Here is a 23,862-nt window from a genome sequence, read left to right as displayed (position 1 = left end):
CAGCATCTGGGACTCAAACATGTCCCAGTGCTTCAGAATACAGCCTAGCAGAGTGTTCTGGCAGCACAGGCCAGAAAATCAGGTATTGGGCTCTGCGCTTGTAGCACAGTGGTTCGAACCCAGTCCAGGCCAGCAAAAGGACAATGACAACTGCAACACAAAATAGCTGGTGGATGTTGTGGTGAGTTCCTGTCGTCCTGGCAACTTGAGAGACTGAGACAAGAGAATCACTGCAGCCCATAGTTTGAGGTTGCTGTGAGCTGTGATGCCCCAGAACTCTACTGAGGACCATGTAGTGAAACTCTGTCTCAAAAAAACAAACAAACAAACAAAAAATCAGGTATCCAGGAGCCAGAGTGGTCTCCCCTGATGAAAGTTCTCTTGGTGAAAGAACACGTTACCTGCTGTTACCCATTTGTGGGAAAGAACAAATGTCCAGTGCCTTAATCAATCTCATCCTATGTGTTCCTGGGATGTCAAAGCATCCTCTAAGCAACCCAGGAAGTCTTCCAGCCACACAAAAGGAAGCATCATTCCTGTGCTTGGGGAAGAATCCCTGAGGGGAGTGGCCTCTTCAGCCCCTGCACTTGTCTGGATTTAGCCACAATTACCAGTGTAGCGCTTTGTACCTGCGGGCTCTCCTGTGCTTGCCTGCAGCACAGCCTGAGAAATCAGGTTTTCTGGAGCTTGGTCCTACCTGATACAAAAGCATGTTCTGCCTCTTTCTGTGCCTGCCATTGGGGATATACCTGTCAGTCAAAGTGGGGATGAGCCCCTCTCTGGAGTGATCGACTGCACCGTGCTCCCAAGTGATAATTTTTAGAAGCTTTTTCTAAATTCCCGGTAACAAGGGAAAATAGGTTTTCCATCATAAGCAGGTCTTAAACGCTATGTTTTCCACCTCACTTTCTTCCCCCAAAGTTAGCAGGACAAAATAATTAAACTCAGTGAAAAGTCAGGGTTGAGAGACATTTTAGAAGTTTGCATTAGAATTGGTTACAACTAGCAGAAAGAGGGATGGAGGGAGGAGGGTGGGGCCTTAGTGTGTGTCACACTTTATGGGGGCAAGACATGATTGCAAGAGGGACTTTACCTAACAATTGCAATCAGTGTAACTGGCTTATTGTACCCTCAATGAATCCCCAACAATAAAAAAAAAAAAAAAAAAAAAAAGAATTGGTTACAACTAGCTGAAGTCTTAGAGAAAGCTGGAATGACTTTGAACCTACACCAATAGATGGGGGAAAAAAACAATCAAATACTTAGGGATATTTTCTTTCCCTTTCTTCTTTTTTTTTTGAGACAGAGTCTCAAGCTGTCACCCTCGGTAGAGTGCTGTGGCATCACAGCTCACAGCAAACTCAAACTCTTAGGCTTAGGCAATTCTCTTGCCTCAGCCTCCCAAGTAGCTGGGACTACTGGTGACCAGCACAATGCCCGGCTATTTTTTGGTTGTAGTTGTCATTGTTGTTTGGCAGACCCAGGCTGGATTCAAACCTGCCAGCTCCAGTGTATGTGCCCTACCTGCTTTAGCTACAGGCACCATCCTTTCTTCCTTTTTAAAGGTTTTCTTTCTTTCTTCTTTTCTTTTAAAGAAGAGACTGAACTGTAGCCTGGGATTTAGAGCAATTGTTGCCTTGGGAGGTGGGGGGTGTGGTGGGTTGCCCTGGGCTTCCCTTCAAAGGCTCCTGGTCACCCAGAGAGGCCATGTAGGGGAGTCATTTTACCCTTTGTTTGGAGCCAACTTCTTGGTCTCTAACCATTAACATAGTTCAGCTATTTGTTTTACAATTTAATTTAATTTTGCAATGGAAGGCAATGGAAAGGACATTTTTGAAACACGTTTATAATATCTGAAAAATACTTGAAACAGCCAGTACAAGCTTAATATATTAAACAATCCTTTACCAACATTTGTGCAAAGCCCAAAAACCACAAGGGAGAAAGAGAGAAAGTGGCAGTGTCTGCAGAGATAAATAGAAGTTTGGGACCATGGAAGACAAGAGCAGAGAGTAGAAGGGCTGGGAGAGCATGTATTTCAGAAGGCCCTCCAGTGTCATGGGGTCAGAACCATTGCTGGGGACCCCAGGACCTCTGGGCTACACTTCTGTTTTGCTCAGCTCTCAACCATAGAACAGGAGTGATTACAGAATGGGTTCAGAACATTACCTTTGGCTCCTTTCTTTTGGAGCCAAGGGGAATTAGAAAGTTCATTCACCAGCAGCCTTTCACCCATGACCTGGAGGTCTGCAGCTGAACTATGTGCTTTTAGGGGCTGATGGGCATCTGAATTATTAGTCTTCATTATTATGATTATAGAGAAAAATGGGATATAGGTAAGTGGTCCCATTGCTTACCACAGATCTTCAATGCCACATCAGTCCCCAAAATATGTTACCAGAATTTCTTTCTTCAGTAGGTCCTTGGTCTCAGGGATTTGAAGAATGAACACATGGATCACAGATCAGTGGTAAGATAGAATTTTATTAGACAGAAAGGAATAAAAAGCATAAGAGCTTCTGGACAGAAAGACTAAAAAACACTAGAGCAGTGGTTCTCAACCTTCCTAATGCCAGGGCCCTTTAATACAGTTCCTGTGGGTTGTGACCCACAGGTTGAGAATCATTGCACTAATGCTTCTGACAGAGGGGAAGACCCAAGTGGGAAGACTCCATGTGGGCTCTTTGTCCAGGGGTATTAGGTCTTGAGAATTACACCTGGCCAGGACTTGGCAAATGGAAACAAGTTTTTGATGTTAACAAGTGTTACTGAGAAAAGAATGAATGCAATCCCTCCAGCTCAGGACAGAAGGTGAAGGCATTCCCTTTCATGAAATCCCCCAGGCCTAGGAAAACTGGGGTCTTCTGTCCAGCCTTGAATGGAGGAACTCTGTATCAAGCTCAGAATCCACCAGCCTTGGCCTCCTAGAGTGCTGGGATTACAGGCACGAGCCACTGTGCCCAGCTACCATCTCATATTCAGACTTTATTTTTTTCAAACAAAGTTTAAGGTTTTTCCTTATGTTTGTCATCCTTCCAAATAAGAAGAGGATATGTCAGCATTGTATAATTCACATAACAAAAACCATTTTTAATCCTTAAGTCTATTGAAATAAAAAATAAATTTAAAAAAGAATAGGCTCTTACCGTGCCATAACTACATGTCTCCTACCCAGATACACACCTATTTTTTTTATCGAGTTTTAGACCCACATTTTAAAAATAAAAAAGAGCTAATTGGGTCGGATTCCACTCAATAATTGTTTAATTTATTGGTATTTATTCATTTCTGTACTTGCCAATTTTTTTTGCATATCATACTTTCCTTTTTCTTTCAGTTAGGGCATATGGGCAGTAAATTCTCCTATTGTGAGTGTCTGAAATGTCTGTATTCCACCTTCATTTTGGAATTACAGTTTATCCTGATATAACATTTTTGTACGGGAAATATGTCCATTAGAAGTTTGGAGACATTTGTCTTCTGGCGTCTGTTATTGTTTTGTTTTTCATTGCTGGGGATTCATTGAGGATAAAAGTTGTGTCACACACTGAGACCACACCCCCTCCCTCCTTCCCTCTCTCCGCTCTTCCTTTTCCCTCACCCCTCTCTCCTCTCTCTCTCTGCTCTCCCCTTCCCCCACCTCCAACTCTTGGGCTCAAGTGAATTTTCTGCCTCCGCCTACCAAGTAGCTGGGACTACAGACACCCGCCACAATGCCTGGCTATTTTTTGGTTGCAGCCGTCATTGTTGTTTGGCAGGCCCGGGCTGGATTCGAACCCACCAGCTCAGGTGTATGTGGCTGGCACCTTAGCTGCTTGAGCCATAGGCACCAAGCCAAGTATTCTTAATTTCTGACAATACCGTTATTTGCATAAATTCAATAAGAATCTGGGCTTTTTTTCCCAGAAAAATACTTTAGAGACTTAAGTATGAATGCAAAGTAATGCATTCCTTTTGGCCAGTTGCACCAAAAGTGTAAAATTTCAATTTTCTCCCCATTAATAAAGGAAGAATTATGTGAAATCAAATTAAACCTTCAAATTTGGAAGTAAGGGACAAATTTCTTCTTTAGTTTCAAATAAGACATCTCAACTAATGTTTATGCGGGAGAATTGGGCTCACATATCACCATGGTAAGTTTCTCAGAGAGTCCTTTGGTTTCTATGAGTATATGCTACCCTTGTATTTATTTATTTATTTGAGATAGTCTCAAGCTGTCACCCTGGGTAGAGTGCCATGGTGTCATAGCTCACAGCAACCTCCAACTTGGGCTCAAGCGATCCTCTTGCCTCAGTTTTTTCTATTTTTAGTAGAGACAGGGTCTGACTTTTCCTCAGGCTGGTCTGGAACTCGTGAACTCAAGCAATCCACCCACCTCGGCCTTCTAGAGTGCTAGGATTACAGGAGTGAGCCACCATGCCCAGCCTTTACTTTGTCGCCCTCGGTAGAGTGCCATGGTGTCACACAGCTCACAGCAACCTCCAACTCCTGGGCTTTGGCGATTCTCTTGCCTCAGCCCCCCGAGTGGCCAGGAATACAGGCACCCGCCACAAAGCCCCGCTATTTTTTTGTTGCAGTTTGGCTGGGGCCGGGTTTGAACCCAGAACCCTCGGTATATGGGGCCAGTGCCCTACTCACTGAGCCAGAGGTGCCGCCCTGGATCCAGGATTTTAAAAAGGGAAAGAAAATAAAGAAATTCCTGGGCAGTGCCTGTGCCTCAGTGGGTAGGGCATCTGCCCCATATACCAAGGGTGGTGGGTTTGAACCCAGCCCTGGCCAAACTGCAACAGAAAAAATAGCCAGGTGTTGTGGTGGGCGTCTGTAGTCCCAAATACTTTGGAGGCTGAGGCAAGACAATTGCCTAAGGCCTGGAGTTGGAGGTGCTGTGAGCTGTGCCACCAGAGCACTCTATGGAGAGTGATAAAGGGAGACTGTCTCAAAAAAAAAAAAAAATTCACAGCCTCAGACAACTCAGAGCTGCTCTCAGAAACCCCATGTTGGGACACTGAGGCAGTTGCCGGCCAGCTCTTCAATAAATGGACTCCTCTCTAAATTCGACTTGTCTCGTGGTGTGGTCTTTGAGAGACTCCTGGGCATAACAGTTGTAGTTGTCATTGTTGTTTAGCAGGCCCAGGTTGGGCTCGAACCCACCACCTTCGGTGTATGTGGCTGGTGCCCTACTCACTGAGCTATGGGCACTGAGCCTACCCTTGCCTTTTAATGTGCTAATCTGATTTATGTCTTTCAGAGATGATATCATCAAACCACAGTGAAAAGGGTTCCAGCCCAAGACCTGACTCTAATGGGGACCCCTGGATCACCACTCATCTGAAGAGACCTGAACTGTCCCCTTCTATTGATACAGAGTTCCCTCATTCCAGCCTAGACAAGGGACCCCAGTTTTCTGGGCCTGGGCAATTTCATGAAGAGATACTCTAACATTTTACTCAAAGCTAGAAGGATTGACCCAGATTTCCATTTACTGTGAACCCTGGATCAATCTCCTCTGAGGGACCTCTAACTGCCCCCCCCCCCAATATCACCATCCATCTTCAGCAGGAGGAAGTTTGGAGCTGTCAGTGCCTCTTTTCCCTGACAGCAGTTAGAGCTTCTATTCGGAGAGGGAGGATTGATATAGGATTCCACCACTCAGGGCTGGACAGGGACTACTCCCCTGCCCCCCATCCTCTAGGCCCAGGTGAGCTCAGAAATCAGACCCCCATTTTCAGGCACAAACAGGCTGCCTTTTTCAAGACACACCCTCTGGGGTATGACAAGATCATGAACAAAGCAGCCTGAGATGGTTTTTTGGATGGTCCCACCTGATTAGGGAGCACACACCCTAATCCCTTCTCAGAAACAAAGCTGTAAGGACCTGATAACCTTGCATTTGTTAATGCACTCCTTAACTTTGAAAAAATGTTTTTCCATCTCCCAAGCCTCAGCCAAGTGTACTTCTCAAGACCTAATAGCCCTAGATAAAGAGCCCACGTGGAGACTCTTCAGTTAGTTCTTTCCCCCTTCCAGAAGCTCTGGTGCTTTTTACTTCTTCTGTATTCCTTTCTGTCTAATAAAAATCCTATCTTACCACTGATCTGTGGTCTGTGAGTTCATTCTTCAAATCCCTGAGACCAAGGAAGTACTAAAGAAGAAATTCCAGTATCACAGGGACACCTTCAAGTACATTCCCAGACGCAGGCTTGCAGTACATCCAGATTCCATTAACCCGATAGAAGACCCAGGAGCACTGACTTGGGGCAACCCTTCACTTAAGGGTGCTTGTTATTTGCTTTTCATTTTCTTTCTTTCTTTTCTTTTCTTTTTCTTTTTGAGACAGTCTCGAGCTGTCACTCTGGGTAGAGTGCCGTGGCATCACAGCTCACATCTCCAACTCCTGGGCTCAAGCAATTCTCCTGCCTCCACCTCCCAAGTAGCTGGGACTACAGATACCTGCCACAACACACGGCTATTTTGGGTTGCAGCCATCATTGTTTGGTGGGCCCAGGCTGGATTCGAACGTGCCAGCTCAGGTGTATATGGCTGGCGCCTTAGCCGCTTGAGCCACAGGCAGGGAGTCTGCTTTTCATTTTCTTAAATTTGAGTCCCACCTTCATTCCACTCCACTACCACCCTGGTGAAGCTATTTTATCTTCTCTTCCTGCTCACAACCATCCTAAAGGTTGCATTACCCCCTCGGGGCACTGTGTGGTTCCCGTTCCCCGTCAGGATCTTCACAGTTAAGGTCTCCTTCCTCAGGTGACCTGCAGGCAGCCAGAAGGAGAGCACAGGTCTCAGGGCACCCCCAACCCCCGCACTCTGGTCCACTCAGCCATACATGTAAGTCCCTTGGCCAGCGAAGAGGCCAGGGCTGGCCGCCTCTGTGTGCTTGTCTCACTCTCCATTGGAGAGAACGTTCTACTCCCTCCATGTGTCCCTGACAGCATGACCTGATACTTTCAGTTCCATCAGCCGACCTACACGAAGGTTTATTCCAAATAGGATTTTTCTGTTAACAAGTAAAAGTTGTCCAGAAAGAAACTATCCCCAGGACTCTGGAAGAGGCTGAGAAATGGACCCTTGAAGAAGGGTGTTTGCTGTGGACAGTTCAGCAAAGGAAGGGAGGCCACAGATTTCTTTATTGGTTTATTTTTATGCTCCTATCTCATTTCACAAAAGATATGAAGGTAAAGCCTCCTAATCTGTATTCTCTCAACCCCAGCCCTGACCCCTGAACTTAAACCATTCCGGAAAAAATACACATCTGTTTTTGGCTCAGAGGTGAATAAAATGTCTCACTCCACGAAAAGCCACAGAATCCTAGCAAATGTTCTAACTTACAGCCTCATTCATTGTTTTAGCCTTGCAAAACATACAAGGTTTTTCCATGATCTCTGAGGGTCCTTAACAGTCTTGCTGATGCATCCTTGATCCTTGATCTGAGCATCCCACCAGATGAGCCTCCAAACTCTGGGAGGTTTTTTGGGGAGGGACAGAGTCTCACTTTTTTGCCCTCGGTAGAGTGCCATGGTAACACAGCTCACAGCAACCTCAAACTCTTATTTTATTTTATTATTATTATTCTTTTTTAGAGACAGTCTCACTTTATTGCCCTAGATAGAGTGCTATGAAGTCACAGTTCGCAGCACCCTCCAGCTCCTGGTCTTAGATGATTCTCTTGCCTCAGGTTCCTGAGTAGCTGGGACTACAGCCGCCTGCATAACGCCCGGCTATTTTTTGTTGCAATTTGGCTGGGGCTGGGTTCAAACCCACCACCCTCTGTATATGGGGCTGGTGCTCTACCCACTGAGCCACAGACACCTTCCGAAACCTCAAAGTCTTGGGCTTAAGTGATTCTCTTGCCTCAGTCTCCCAAGGAGCTGGGACTACAGGCGCCCACCTCAATACCTGTCTATTTTTTTTGTTGTTGCAGTTGTCATTGTTGTTTAGCAGGCCTGGGCCAGGTTCAAACCCTCCAGCCTTGGTGTATGTGGCCATTGCCCTACCCACTGTGCTACAGGTGTCAACCTTTCTTTCTTTCTTTTTTTTAATTTTTTTTTTTTTTTGAGACAGAACCTCAAGCTATTACCCTGGGTAGAGCGCTGTAGCATCACCGCTCGCAGCAACCTCCAGTTCCTGGGCTCAAGTGAGTCTCCTGTCTCTGCCTCCCAAGTAGCTGGGACTACATGTGCCTGCTACACTACCCGGCTATCTTTTGGTTGCAGCCATCATTGTTGTTTGGTGGGCCAAGGCTGGACTCAAACTGGCCAGCTCAGGTGTATGTGGCTAGTGCCTTAGCTGCTTGAGCCACAACCTTTTTTTTTTTTTTTTTTTGCAGTTTTTGTCCGGGGCTGGGTTTGAACCCTCCACCTCCGGCATATGGGGCTGGTGCCCTACTCCTTTGAGCCACAGGTGCCACCCAAATTTTTTCTTTTTTTGAGACAGAGCCTCAAGCTGTCACCCTGGGTAGAGTGCTGTGGCATCACAGCTCACAGCAACCTCCAACTCCTGGGAAAATTTTAACTTTTATTTTTTTTGCAGTTTTTTTTTTTTTTGGCTGGGACTGGACTTGAACCCGCCACCTCCAGCATATGGGGCTGGCGCCCTACTCCTTTGAGCCACAAGTGCCGCTCCAACCTTTTATTCTTATTCTCTCACTTTTATGTTATGCCCAGGAGTCGTTCAAAGACCACACCACTAGACAAGTCAAATTTATGTTATATATATATGTGTGTATATATATATATATATTTTTTTTTTTTTTTTAGAGACAAAGTCTCACTTCATCACCCTCGGTAGAGTGCTGTTACGTCACAGCTCACAGCAACCTCCAGCTCTTGGGTTTAGGCGATTCTCTTGCCTCAGCCTCAGTAGCTGGGACTACAGGCACCTGCCACAATGCCCGGCATTTTTTGTTGCAGTTTGGCCAGGGCAGGGTTTGAACCTGCCACCCTTGGTATATGGGGCTGGTGCCCTACTCACTGAGCCACAGGCACTGCCCTATTTTATTTATTTTTTTAGAGATAGTCTCACTTTATCACCCTCCGTAGAGTGCCATGGTGTCACAGCTCACAGCAAATTTCAGCTCTTGGGCTTAGGTGATTCTCTTGCCTTAGCCTCCCAAGTAGCTGAGACTACTGGTCCCTGACACAATGCCTGGCAATTTTTTTTGTTGCAGTTTGGCCAGGGCTGGGTTCAAACTCACCATCCATGGTATATGGGGCCGGCGCCCTACTCACTGAGGCACAGGTGCTGCCTGAAAAGTTGAATTTAAAGAGGAGTCCTTTTATTTTTTTTCTTTTTATTATTTTTTTTTCTTTTTTGAGACAAGGCCTCCACCTGTCACCCTGGGTAGAGAGCTGTGGCATCACAGCTCACAGCAACCTCCAACTCCTGGGCTCAAGTGATTCTCCTGCCTCTGCCTCCCAAGTAGCTGGGACCACAGGCACCTACCACAACACCCAGCCATTTTTTGGTTGCAGCCATCATTGTTGTTTGGCAGGCCTGGGCCGGATTTGAACCTGCCAGCTCAGGTGTATGTGGCGCCTTAGCCACTTGAGCCACAGGCGTCGAGGGAGGAGTCCTTTTATGGAAGAGCCAGCAGGCAACTGCCTCAGCATCCCAAGGTGGGGTTTCTGAGAGCAGCCTCGAGTTGTCTGCGGCTCTGGTTTTTACAAGGCAAAATTTGTCAGGGGCAAGCAAGTAAAGTTACAGAATCAAAAACAGCAGTTAGGGGAAATCAAGAGGATAGAGTAGTTAGTCTTTTTACAGTAGGTTATGATTGTGAGAGCAATTACCAATTTTCCCTTTATAAAGCAGGCATAATCTACAATGTCCTAAGGAAATGTAGGGAGAGGGACTTACAGGTGAGGGTTGTAAACAGCATGATACAATGTAAGGGCAAACAAGAGGACCCAGTTTTGAATAGTAATAGAATGTAATGGAGTGTAACAGAAAGGGAGTGAACAGTAAAATGAAGTCAAACTTGCTCTTTCACCTTAACAAGTCCATTTCTTTCACAGATTGATGAGGAAGAAAAAGTGCCACAGATAAAATCTAGAGCCTAGTATACATTGCTGCTGTTATGCCCAGATCACAAAGTCCCCAAAGACCACCAGGGAGCCAATTCCGATGCAAAAGCAAAAGAGCCATTTTATTGCAAGCTCGAGCTTGGGCTCCTGGGGTCTCCAGCACAATGGATCCAAGCCAGGAGCCCCAAGCTCTGTCACAGGGTTATTTTATAGTGTAGCACAGCAAAGTGGGTGTATACATTTTAAACAAAGGGACTGCTTCTGGATTGGCTGCCACTGGTCCTGCCATATGGCCCACTCCAGAAAGCAGTTTCTGATTGGAGGCCGATGACTCAAGCTGGAAAACTACTCACATTGACTCATCAGTTTTTAATGAAATGGCTGAGCTCTCAAAATGGCATTAGTCTGGTCCTCTCATTCCCCCATCTACTTGTAAATTGAAGGGCCCAAACATGGGCCCCTACCCTGACATCTGCGTCTCCATTATTTCTTGTTCTGCTAAAGGCCGATATTGGCCTTTAAGAACTAACAATTATACTGCACTTACACGTTCTCTCACAAATGTTACAAGTCTGTTGATAATACAGGGGCCTATGCTTAGGAGTAACAGTAATATTACCAGAGGCCCAGCTAATGCTGATATTAGTGTTGTTGACTAGGGGGACCAATTGAACAGGGACTCATACCAGCTCTGACTATTCTCTGTGTCTATTTTGCACTGGCACAGACTTTCTCGGACAAGAGCCATAGATTCTTTCATGACCCCCAAATGATCAGCGTAGAAACAACACTCCTCCCCTAGGGCGGCACACAGCCCACCTTGCTGGAGGAACAGCAAGTCTAATCCTCTCCGGTTCTGTAAGACTACTTCGGAAAGGGAAGTTAAGGAGTCCTGGAGGAGAGTAATAGATTTCTCTGATTGCTGAATATTTAGATCAATTGCATCCCAGAGGGCACCATAGTTCTTATCCTGGAGGACTAAGGCAGATACTCCAGTTCCAGCCCCAGCTATCCCTAGTCCTAATAAGGTCGCGATAGTGAGAGCCGTAATTACCTCCCGTTTTCTGCATGGGGCTGGGCTCAAAGTGCCCAAGAATCTCTGAAGTATTATATTTTGTTCATAATAGATTATTGTTGGTATGAGCTGTACACAATAATCATTATTCTGATCTAAGATCCCCACATGTATGCACGGAGCCAAACCTGCTGAGCAAGCCCACCAGGTATCGCTCGGGGGCATCAGATACCCAGTTCCATTCCATGGGACAGTAGCATTACCTAGATGCTGGTGGGAAATGGGCACCTTTCCAACACACAAGCCCTTTCCCACCACTGTCTGAACAGTGAGTCTAGGGTGACTTTGACACCCATCGGCAGGCTGCGGCTTCTCCAGAAGTGTATTGCCCTTGGATGGCAACAGCTTCATAATAAGGGGGGTTTACACTAAGACAGAGCCAGCAGGCTGCAGTTAGGTCCTGCAGGGTTAAATTCAGTACTTGGTACATACTGGTGAGCAGTTCCCATGTGGGGTCCAGGTATGCAAATTGACTTTTACTGGAATTGGATGGCGATGGGGACATCATAGGGGCATGAGTTATTAGTCTGGAGAATACTTGAGCATTAGCTGGGTAAGGGAGGATAGATACTATTAGGCCCAACTTGGGTGGGTTTGTCAGGAACTGAGCTGTATTCTACTTTTATCTTAATGAATCCCCCCTTATCATGTACAGCAAAGTCTGTATCCCATTGGGCAGAGCTGTATAGACGGAGTCCCCATATTTTCCAAATTCCCAAATGGTGAAACCATTTTTCCCAAGGCTAGTGAACTGAATGCGCACTGTTTCACATAGTCTTACTTCTCTGAGGAGCCCCGAAGGATGGCAATTTTCCCTGCCAGTTGTATGTGACCAAGGACTGGGGCTTCTTGTTACCTCAACTAAATCCAGGTTGTTTGGTGGTGTCCACCAGATTTGACCTGTGGATACACAGCTCCAATGTTGACAGGAAAAATAGTCCTTTCCCCTGCACCTGTCTGTTTGTGACCTGGCCACACATAATATAAGCTGTGTCGAGGACTCCAGGTGCTCTGCGTGAGCCCCACTACTTGGTCTAGGTCTATATATAAATCTGGGTACCAGGTGTTCTTAGGATGGATACCCCAAGTAGAATTTAACAGCATCCAGTCAGCAGACCGGATAAAGGTGCCCCCGAACATCCCACACACGGGTCCCCCATAGACGTACCAGGTGACATTATATGGCTGATGAGGATTAGGATAAGGGAAGGCAGTCAAAGGGGTATATACAATCAATATTAGTAGCGAGTAGGTGGGGAGCGCTTTAGTTTGAGTTTCAAAGGATTGCCTTCGGCCTGCTGGATTCTCCATTGTAGAATGAAGTCTTCTTGAATGGCGAACGGGTCTGCAAGTTTTACGTGGGTGTGGTGTGCCCAGGAGGCGATGCCATCTACTTTGAGAGTGGTGGGTGTTGCCAGGATCACGACATATGGGCCCTTCCACCGGGGTTCCAAAGTCTCTCGGCAATGCCTTTTTTTTTTTTGTAGAGACAGAGTCTCACTTTATGGCCCTCGGTAGAGTGTCATGGCCTCACACAGCTCACAGCAACCTCCAACTCCTGGGCTTAAGTGATTCTCTTGCCTCAGCCTCCCGAGTAGCTGGGACTACAGGTGCCCGCCACAACGCCCGGCTATTTTTTGGTTGCAGTTTGGCAGTGTCCTCAATTGACTCTGTCAGCATCTGTAGAACTCTTCTCTCGTCTAACCTGAAGGGGTTTCTTAGGCAAGGAGTTCCACAGAAAACAGAGGGACTGTCCAGCCAGTTCCTCCCTCAGCCTGACTTCTCTGCTGCTTTTCTGTAATGAACCAGCCTGACAGCCCTTACTTCTTATGGACCTGATTTAAAGATCATCTTTTCTTCTTTTTCGTATTGGGTTGATGAGGGTTTGAGATGTCAGAGCAGATGAATAACAACACTGTGTATACAAAATTACTTCCAGAAAATTCTCTCAAGACACCTACTCAGATGTAGACAATATATATCAAGACATGAATTATTGGACATTTTTTTTTTATCCTGGGTACAGTGCCGTGGCATCACAACTCACAGCAATCTCAAACTCATGGGCTTAAGCAATTCTCTTGTCTCAGCCTCCCAAGTAGCTGGGACTACAGGCACCTGCCACAACACCCGGCTACTTTTCGTTGCAGTTGTCATTGTTGTGTAGCAGGCCCGGGCCGGGATTCAACCCGCCACCCTCGGTGTATGTGGCTGACACCATAACCACTGTGCTAGGGGCGCCAAGCCCAAAATATATAATTTTAAAAATACAAGTAATTATCGTCTATAAAATGCTATCATGAAGATGAGGAAGCTAATAACAGCATTTTGAAAAATAGCATATGTTGAAAGCATTATTATTTAGCAAAAGAAAAGCATAGAGATCCTTTAAAATAGGTGTAATAGGGCCAGGTGTGGTGGTGCATGCCTGTAATCCTAGTACTCTGGGAGGCCAGGCAGGTGGAATGCCTGAGCTCAGGAATATGAGACCAGTCTAAACAAGAGTGAGAACTTGTCTCTAAAAATTATTCGGGTGTTGTGGTGGGCACCTATAGTACCAGCTACTCGGGAGGCTGAGGCAAAATGATTGCTTGAGCCTAAGAGTTTGACAAAGTGAGACTCTGTCTCAATCAATCAATCAATCAATCAATAGGTATGTAAAGATAATTGAAATGAAGCTCAAAATGATTAAATATCTTTTCCAGTGTCAGAGCCAGGGAATGAGGAAAGAAGTTCCAGAACATCTATTTTTCAATTACAGATCATTCTCTTTCTGGTTCATTCACAAGGCAGGCTACTGACCTTTCATCGGTAAGTCACATGTTTTATGTAGTTTGTAGGAGTGGGTGATGGATTTGCTTTGATCGTATGTGTGACTGATGATTATAAGAATGTTGGGCAAGGATAAGGTGGGCTGCCAGTTTGTGGTTGGGGAGTAGAGCAAGGGACTTGTCTGCTGAGGGATCTTACTAATATTTCATTGCCTCCTTGTTTCCTTAGCCCTTGAACAATCACTACCCACTGCCCCCACCATTGTCACCATTTACGGAGTGTTCAGTCAGTGCTGTGCTGTAAAGTGCTATGCTGAGCACTTTACACACAATATAATTTCATCCTTGCAACATCCTATGAAACCAATGTTACCCACTTTGTAGATGAAGGAACTAAAGTTTAGAAAGTTTACGTAACTTTCTGGAGGTCACTCAGCTACCGGAATTAGGAATCAATTTATGGTATATTAATCTGTGCTTCTTCATATGCTCTTTGTGATTATTGCCAGATAATATTCCCTGTCATAATTATTTTTTGCCAAGTAGCTTAAGGTCTTAAATTAAGGGCCTAGACTTAACATTTTAATTTCTTTGTATTCTTCCACTGACTAGCTGTATATTATAGACTTGTTTCCAAATCTCTGTTTTCTTGTCTGAAAAATGAAAAACGCCAAGTAGTATTCTCTTTAGCTATTTTGCAGAACATACAGTTCTCCAAATGTATTAATATGATACAGTAATTATTCTCTCTATGCTCTTATTGTGCCTGCTGACTCACAGATGTCAATAAAAACTTGTTTTTCACTAAAATTTAACTCAGATACCAGTCGTAGCAGCCTCTACACATAGAAAAAAAGTGCCTGAGAATGAGGATCTGGGCTCTTTACCTTCCTTTTTTCTTCAGTTAAATTTGATTTCACAAATATGAAATAGCTAGCATCTATTTTTCAATCTTCCTTTAATCTTTCTTAGTCACTCCCTGGGACTCATCCAGAGCTCCCTCCCTGGGTGACTAGAGAGATGAGGGGTTAAAGCAAGTGGTCAGGAAAGTACAGTAAAGATGTAAGAGAATTTATCCGGAATCCACTGTGGGATAGATAACCAGGATCTGTGAAATGTGTGTGTTCTTATCACCGAGTCTTCATTTGGAAGGTAATTGATCAAAACCCATGATGGTGCGTGGAAAACAATGGTTAGGGTCAGATATGGACACACTGAAAAGTAACAGCTTCTGGGAATTAAGCATTATCCTTTTTAAAATTATTTCATAATTAAGACTGGGTGTAGTGGCTCACGCCTGTAATTCCAGCACTCTGGGAGGCCAAGTCGGGTGGATTGTATGAGCTCTTGGTTCGAGACCAGCCTGAGCAAGAGTGAGACCTCATCTCTAAAAATAGCCGGGCATTGTGGTGGGTGCCTATAGTCCCAGCTACTAGGGATGCTGGGGCAAGAAGATGTCTTGAGCCCCAGAGTTTGAGGTTGCTACGAGCTATGATGCCACAGCACTCTATGGAGGGTGACAAAGTGAGACTCTGTCTCAAAAAACAAATTATTTCATAATTTTGCAAATTCCTAATCATTACAAACGTGCCTCTAATCTAGAAGAAGTCAGGTAACCTATGTCTAGAAAACCCTCCCTTTTCCAGTTACAAAAAACTGCCTCAACTGTGTGGTTTGTGATATCTTTTTTTTTTTTTTTTGGCCAGGGCTGGGTTTAGAACACACCACCTCCGGCATATGGGGCCAGAGCCCTACTCCTTTGAGCCACAGGCACCGCCTGTTTGTGATATCTTATTTACCCTGTAGTATTTACTATAGGCGGGGAAGAGGCAGCAAATTTCCCCTTTGCCACTCCTAAAATTGCCAGAGCTTTGCTATTCTGCTTGTCTCTGGATAAAATTTTCTCTAAAAGAAAAGGAAGTTGACTTATTTTGGGTGTCTGCAGGGCTGTCTGTGTGAAAAGCCCCCATCATTCTGTAGTGCAGAATTTTACTATAAACTCTCAAGAGCACCTACTCAGCAAGGTGTAAAGCCTGCCACGGTGAGCTCCGCAGAGTGCTGTGCTGTCACTGCCGCTAGCTGGTCAGAGGATGTAACGCCAGAAGAGCAGTGATGAGAGACGGAGAGGGAGGGGCAGCAAGTGAACACAAATTGGAATCAAAACAAAATTAACTTAAATTCAGAGAAAAGACACTTTATTTAAAAAAAATAATAAAGGCTGGGTGCGGTGGTTCATCCTTATAATTTTAGCACTGAGGAAGGCTGAGGCAGGTGGATTGCTTGAGGTCAGGAGTGGAAGACCAGCCCAAGACCTGTCTCTACCCCAAACAGGAAAATTAGATGGGCATCGTGGCTGATACTTGTAGTCCCAGCTGCTTGACAGGCTGAGGCAAGGGAATCACCTGAGCCCAGGAGTTTGAGGTTACTGTCAGCTATGATTCCATAGCACTTTACCCAGTGCAAAAGAGTGAGACTGTCTCAAAAAAACAAAAAAATTTAAAGTAATAAACATATTTCAGATATAAATTTATCATTTATAAATGACATAAATGGCAATCCTGAATCATCCTAGACAGAAAAAGATGCAAAATAGAGCAGCAACCCTCATACTGGAAAAGTGAGCTGCACAAAATTACCTTTAGCTTAAAAACGAAGGCTGACACAGAGCAAGGTTCGTGCATCTGGTCCAGCATAAGTGGGGCATAGAGAGTTCTAGCAGTTAAATTCTAAAGAAGGCCCAGGGCGGTGGCTGACGCCTGTAATCCTAGCACTCTTGGAGGCCAAGGTGGGTGGATGCTTGAGCTCAGGCTTTCAAGACTAGCCTGAGACAGAGTGAGACCCATTCTCTACCAAAAATAGAAAAACCGAGCTGGACATGGTGGTGCACAACTGTAGTCCTAGCTTCTCAGAGGCTGAGGCAAGAGGATCTCTTGAGCCCCAGAGTTTGAGGTTGCTGTGACTTATGACACTCTACCCAGAATCTGTCTCCAAAAAAAAAAAAAAAAAAAAAAAATTCTAAAGAGAACTTAGCCCTGAAAAAAAGTGGTTAGGGTACTGGCCACATGCTCCAGGGCTGGTGGGTTTGAACCCAACCCCGGCCTGCTAAACAAACAAACAAATAAAAGATAAAATTCAAACATAAACGGTAATGTGAAAGTCAAGCAAGAGGAAATACAGTAAACAAAGAATAGAAAAAAAATGTTAATTTAGTCCGGGATGAAACTGGCTGGGGACTCGCACTTTCTGGTATCTGTAGCTACATGTTGTTTTCACTTCTTCACCCTTTCTCCCATTTCCCTTCCCCAAACATATTTGCACATTTGCAAATAGGGACAACAAATTTTTGGACTTTTTTTTTTTTTTTTGGAGACAGAGTCTCATTATGTTGCCCTTGGTAGAGTGCCGTGGCATCACAGTTCACAGCAACCTCAAACTCTTGGGCTTAAGCAATTCTGTTGCCTCAGCCTCCCAAGTAGCTGGGACTACAGGTGCCTGCCACAACCCCTGATATATATATTTTTTGAGACAGAGTCTCATTATGTCGTCCTCTGTAGGGTGCTGTGGTGTCACAGCTCACAACAAACTGTTGGGCTTAAGAAATTCTCTTGCCTCAGTCTCCCAAGTAGCTAGCACTACAGGCTCCCATTACAATGCCTAGCTATTGTTTTTTGTTTTTGTTACAGTTGTCATTGTTGTTTAGCTAGCCAGGGCTGAGTTCAAACCTGCCACCCTCGGTGTATGTGCTCAGCTGATTAAACACTGTGCTACGGGTGCTGAGCCCTGGCTATTTTTTTGTTGCAGTTGTCATTGTTGTTTAGCTGTCCCAGGCCGGGTTTGAACCCGCCAGCCTCAGTGTATGTGGCCAGTGCCCTACCCACTGAGCTACGGGCACTGCCAACATTTTGGACTGCAAATATATTTTTTCTTTTCTTTCTTTCCTTCTTTTCTTTTCTTTCTTTCCCTCCCTCCCTCCCTTCTTTTCTTCCTCTCTCCCTCCTTCCATTGCTCCCTCTTTCCTTTCAGCAGGGTCTTGCTCTGTCTCCCATGCTAGAATGCCATGGCTTCAGCCTAGCTTACTGCAACCTCAAACTCCTATGCTCAAGCAATCCTCCTGCCGCAGCCTCCCAGGTAGCTGGGACTACAGGTGCACACCACCATGCCTGGCTCATTTTTCTTTCTTTCTTTTCTTTTTTTTTGTAGAAATGGGGGTCTCTATCTTGGCTCAATCTGGTCTTGAACTCCTGGCCACAATCAATTCTCCCACCATGGCCTCCCAAAGTGCTGGGATTACAGGACTAAGTCACTGTACCTGGCCCTGTTTTCTTCTAAATGCTTGTATGTTTTTACTTTTTTTTGTTTTCTCTTTCACTTTAGCCAACAATACTGGTTCCAGCATCATCTGAACTTTCTCACACCTTTTCGTGTCAGGGACAGCCTCTAATGGTCCAGCTGTTGTTCAGAGGCATCCAGGCTCCCTCATCTCAGCTAAATGTTATAGACATTCTTTTATTCCAGGTTTTCAAAAACTCCTGGTTCTATGTCTGATTCTCCAGTGTAACCTATTCCATGAATCCCAGGGATGTCTCGAGGCTAATGAGAACATTAGTATTCTTATTTATGAACTTAGCCCAGTTCTTTTTTTTTTGTAGAGACAGGGTCTCACTTTATGGCCCTCAGTAGAGTGCCGTGGCCTCACACAGCTCACAGCAACTTCCAACTCCTGGGCTTAAGCGATTCTCTTGCCTCAGCCTCCCGAGTAGCTGGGACTAAGGTGCCGCCACAATGCCCAGCTATTTTTTTTGTTGTTGTTGCAGTTTAGCCAGGGCTGGGTTTGAACCCACCATCCTTGGTAAATGGAGCTGGCACCCTACAGGAGCCATCCAATAATTTTTTTTTTTTTTGAGACAGAGTCTAAAGCTGTCACCCTCAGTAGAGTGCTGTGGCATCACAGCTCACACCAATCTCAACATCTTGGGCTTAAGTGATTCTCTTGCCTCAGCCTCCCAAGTAGCTGGGACTACAGGCACCTGCCACAATGCCGAGCCATTTTTTGGTTGTAGTTGTCATTGTTGCTTAGCAGGCCCAGGCCTAGGTCTATGTGGCCATTGCCCTGCCGACTGAGCTATGGGCGCCACCCGACAATGATTTCTATATATTTTTAGCATACCAAATAAGCTTAATATGTCTTTTTAAAAAGACTAAATTGAGAGTTTTGATTCTGGAAGGTTTGTCAAATATCAAAGCCTTAAAATATTTGTTCAAACAAGATTACAGGTTAAAATATTTTAAAGGCAATACATAGTTAACTGAATTACATGTACATTCCTTTACAAATTTCTTTTTCTTTTTCTTTTTATTAAATCACTAGCTGTGTACATTAATGTGATCATGGGGCACCATACATTGGTTTTATAGACCGTTTGACACATTTTCATCACACTGATTAACATAGGCTTCCTGGCATTTTCTTAGTTAATGTGTTAAGACATTTATATTCTACATTCACTAAGTATCACATATACCTTTGTAAGATGCACCGCAGGTGTAATCTCACCAATCACCTTCCCTCCACACATCCTCCCCCCTCCCACTCCCTCTCCCCCTTCCCCATATTCTTAGGTTATAACTGGGTTATAGCTTTCATATGAAAGTCATAAATTAGTTTCATAGTATGGCTGAGTACATTGGATACTTTTTCTTTCATTCTTGAGATACTTTACTAAGAAGAATATGTTCCAGCTCCATCCATGTAAACATGAAAGAGGTAAAGTCTCCATCTTCCTTTAAGGCTGCATAATATTCCATGGTGTACATATACCACAGTTTATTAATCCATTCATGGATTGATGGGCACTTAGGCTTTTTCCATGACTTAGCAATTATGAATTGGGCTGCAATAAACATTCTGGTACAAATATCTTTGTTATGATGTGATTTTTGGTCTTCTGGGTATATACCTAGTAGATACCCTGTTTTCCCCAAAATAAGACATCCTCTGAAAATAAGACCTACTTACAGGAACGATAAGACGTCCCCTGAAAATAAGACCTAGCACATCTTTGGGAGTACACCTTAAAATAAGACACTGTCTTATTTTCGGGGAAACAGGGTAGGATTGAATGGCAGATCTATTTTTAGATCTCTAAGTGTTCTCCAAACAACTTTCCAAAAGGAATGTATTAATTTGCATTCCCACCAGCAGTGTAGAAGTGTTCCCTTTTCTCCACATCCAAGCCAACATCTCTGGTCTTGGGATTTTGTGATATGGGCTAATCTTACTGGAGTTAGATGATATGTCAAAGTAGTTTTGATTTGCATTTCTCTGATGATTAAGGATGATGAGCATTTTTTCATATGTCTGTAGGCCATGCACCTGTCGTCTTCAGAGAAGTTTCTCTTCAAGTCCCTTGCCCAGCCTGAGATGGGATAACTTGTTCTTTTCTTGCTTATATGTTTGAGTTTTCTGTGGATTCTGGTTATTAACCCTTTGTCGGAGGCATAACCTGCAAATATCTTCTCCCATCCTGAGGGCTGTCTGCTTGCTTTACTTACTGTGTTCTTGGCTGTGCAGAAGCTTTTTAGTTTGATCAGGTCCCAGTAGTGTATTTTTGAAGCTGCTTCAATTGCCTGGGGGGTCCTCCTCATAAAATACTTGCCCAGACCGATTTCTTCAAGGGTTTTCCCTGCACTGTCTTCTAGTATTTTTATAGTTTCATGTCTTAAGTTTAAATCTTTAATCCAGTGAGAGTCTATCTTAGTTAATGGTGAAAGGTGTGGGTCCGGTTTCAGTCTTCTGCAGGTTGCCAGCCAGTTCACCCAGCACCATTTGTTAAATAGGGAATCTTTTCCCCACTGAATGTTTTTAATTGGCTTGTCAAAGATCAAATAACAGTAAGTAGCTGGGTTAATCTCTTGGTTCTCTATTCTGTTCCATACATCTACATGTCTGTTTTTGTGTCAGTACCATGCTGTTTTGATCACTATTGATTTATGGTATAGTCTGAGGTCCGGTAGTGTGATTCCTCCTGCTTTGTTTTTATTTCTGGGTAATGTCTTGGCTATTCAAGGTTTTTTCTGATTCCATATAAAACGAATTATTATTTTTTCAAGATCTTTAAAGTATGACAGTGGAGCTTTAATAGGGATTGCATTAAAATTGTATATTGCTTTGGGTAGTATGGGCATTTTAACAATGTTGATTCTTCCCAGCCATGAGCATGGTATGTTTTTCCATTTTTTAACATTTTCAGCTATTTCTTTTATTAGAGTTTCATAGTTCCCTTTATAGAGATATTTCACGTCCTTTGTTAGATAATCTCCCAAATATTTCATCTTCTTTGGCACTACTGTGAATGGAATAGTCCTTAACTGTTTTTTCAGCTTGACTATTGTTGTTATATATAAAGGCTACCGAGTTATGAAAGTTGATTTTGTAACCTGAGACCTGGCTGTATTATTCCTTGATCACTTCTAAGAGTTTTGTAGTAGAGTCCCTGGTGTTTTCCAGATATACAATCATATTATCTGTGAAGAGTGAAAGTTTGATCTCTTCTGACCCTACGTGGATACCCTTGATCGCCTTTTCTTCCCTAATTGCGGTGGCTAAAACTTCCATTACAATGTTGAAAAGCAATGGAGACAATGGGCAGCCTTGTCTGGTTCCTGATCTGAGTGGAAATGATTTCAATTTAACTCCATTCAATATGATATTGGCTGTGGGTTTGCTGTAGATGGCCTTTATTAGTTTAAAAAATGTCCTGTCTATACCAATTTTCTTAAGTGTTCTGATCATGAAGGAATGCTGGACATTATCAAACCCTTTTTCTGCATCAATTGAGAGAATCATATGGTGTTTGTTTTTTAATTTGTTTATGTGCTGAATTATACTGATAGATTTACATATATAAAACCAGCCTTGAGACCCTGGAATAAAACCCTCTTGGTCATGATGTATAATTTGTTTGATGTGTTGCTGGATTCTGTTTGTTAAGATCTTGTTGAATATTTTTGCATCTATATTCATTAGCGATACTGGTCTATACTTTTCTTTTCTTGTTGGGTCTTTTCCTAGTTTGGGGATCAGGGTGATGTTTGCTTCATAGAACGTGTTGGGTAGTCTTCCTTCTTTTTCTATATTTTGGAACAGGTTGAGTGATATAGGTATTAGTTCCTCTTTAAAGGTTTGGTAGAATTCTGACGTGAGGCCATCTGGTCCCGGGCTTTTCTTTTTAGGGAGATTTTGTATGGTAGATGCTATTTCAGAACTTGATTTTGGCCTGTTCAACATTTCCACTTGATTCTGGCTAAGTCTTGGAAGTTGACATGCTTCCAAGTATCGGTCAATTTCCTTCAGATTTTCATATTTCTGGAATAAAGTTTCTTGTAATATTCATTAAGGATTTTTTGAATTTCTGAGGAATCTGTTGTTATTTTGTCTTTGTTGTTTCTGATTGATGAAATTAGAGATTTTACTCTTTTTTTTCCTGGTTAGCTTAGCCAAAGGTTTATCTATCTTATTGACCTTTTCAAAAAACCAACTTTTTGGTTTATTGATGTGTTGTATAATTCTTTTGTTTTCAATGTCATTTAATTCTGCTCTAATTTTGGTTATTTCTTTTCTTCTACTGGGTTTGGGGTTGGAATGTTCTTCCTTTTCCAGTTGCTTGAGATGTGCCATTAAGTTGTTAACTTCCTCTCTTTGCATTCTCTTGAGGAAGGCTTGCAGTGCTATAATTTCCCTCTTGGGACTGCCTTTGCAGTATCCTAGAGGTTCTGATAATTCATGTCTTTGTTGTTGTTTTGTTCCAAAAATTTGGCAATTTCAATCTCAGTCTCATCTATGACCCAGTTATCATTCAGCATAAGGTTATTTAACTTCCATGTTTTTGTATGAGTATGCAGATTCCTGTTGTTACTGAGTTCAACTTTTATTCCATGGTGGTCCGAAAAGATGCAAGGAATAATTTCTATTCCTTTAAGTTTACTGAGGTTAGACTTGTGATCTAAGATGTGATTGATTTTGGAGTATGTTTTGTGGGCTGATGAGAAGTATGTGTATTCAGTTTTGTTTGGATGAAATGTTCTGTAGATGTCTGCTAAATCCAAATGTTGGATGGTTAGGTTTAAATCTAAAATTTCTTTGCTCAGCTCTTATTGGAGGATCGATCTAACACTGCCAAAGGAGTGCTGAAATCTTCGACTATTATGGAGCTGGAGGAAATCAAGTTGCTCATGTCTGTTAGAGTTTCTCTTATAAATTGAGGTGCATTCTGGTCGGGTGCATAGATATTAATAATTGAGATCTCATCATATTGAGTATTACCCTTAACAAATATGAAGTGACCATTCTTATCTTTCCTTACTTTTGTTGTTTTAAAGCCTATTGTGCCTGCAAATAGAATTGCAACACCTGCTTTTTTCTGATTACCATTTCCCTGAAATATGGACAACCATCCTTTCACCCTGAGTCTATATTTATATTTTAAGGTAAGACGAGATTCTTGTATGCAGCAAATATCTGGCCTGAGTTTTTGTATCCAGTCAGCCAACTTGTGCCTCTTTCAGGGACAGTTTAAGCTATTCACATTAATGGAGAATATTGATAAGTCTGGTAAAATTTTGGGTATTGAGTTTTTCAAAAGTCCAGTGGACATTTTTAATCCTTTCACCACTGTGGAAGTTGGAGTTTGATCAAAAGTTTCTGAGTGAGTTTACTTTTGTGGTAGAAGATTGGGTTGGTCATTATGGAGGATAGGTCTGAGAATATCTTGAAGAGCTGGTTTGGTTATGGCAAATTTCTTCAACATATGAATGTCATTAAAGTATTTAATTTCTCCATCATAAATGAAACTCAGTTTAGCTGGCTACAGGATCTGGGGTTGAAAGTTATTTTGTTTTAGGAGATTAAAAGTCGATGACCACCCTCTTCTGTCTTGAAAAGTTTCAGCAGAGAGATCTGCAGTCATTCTACTATTCTTCCCTTTGTAGG

General features: G+C 43.4%; 1 protein-coding gene across 1 annotated transcript in view; it reads right to left on the bottom strand.

Moving 5' to 3' along the window:
* The window catches only part of ATF7IP2 (activating transcription factor 7 interacting protein 2), a 243,054-nt gene that overhangs the window by 91,308 nt on the left and 127,884 nt on the right, over nucleotides 1-23,862 (bottom strand). The window lies entirely within an intron of this gene.

The sequence above is a fragment of the Nycticebus coucang genome, chromosome 12, assembly GCF_027406575.1.
Source record: "Nycticebus coucang isolate mNycCou1 chromosome 12, mNycCou1.pri, whole genome shotgun sequence".
Lineage (NCBI taxonomy): Eukaryota > Metazoa > Chordata > Mammalia > Primates > Lorisidae > Nycticebus > Nycticebus coucang.
This window is presented reverse-complemented; position numbering and strand designations above follow the sequence as displayed.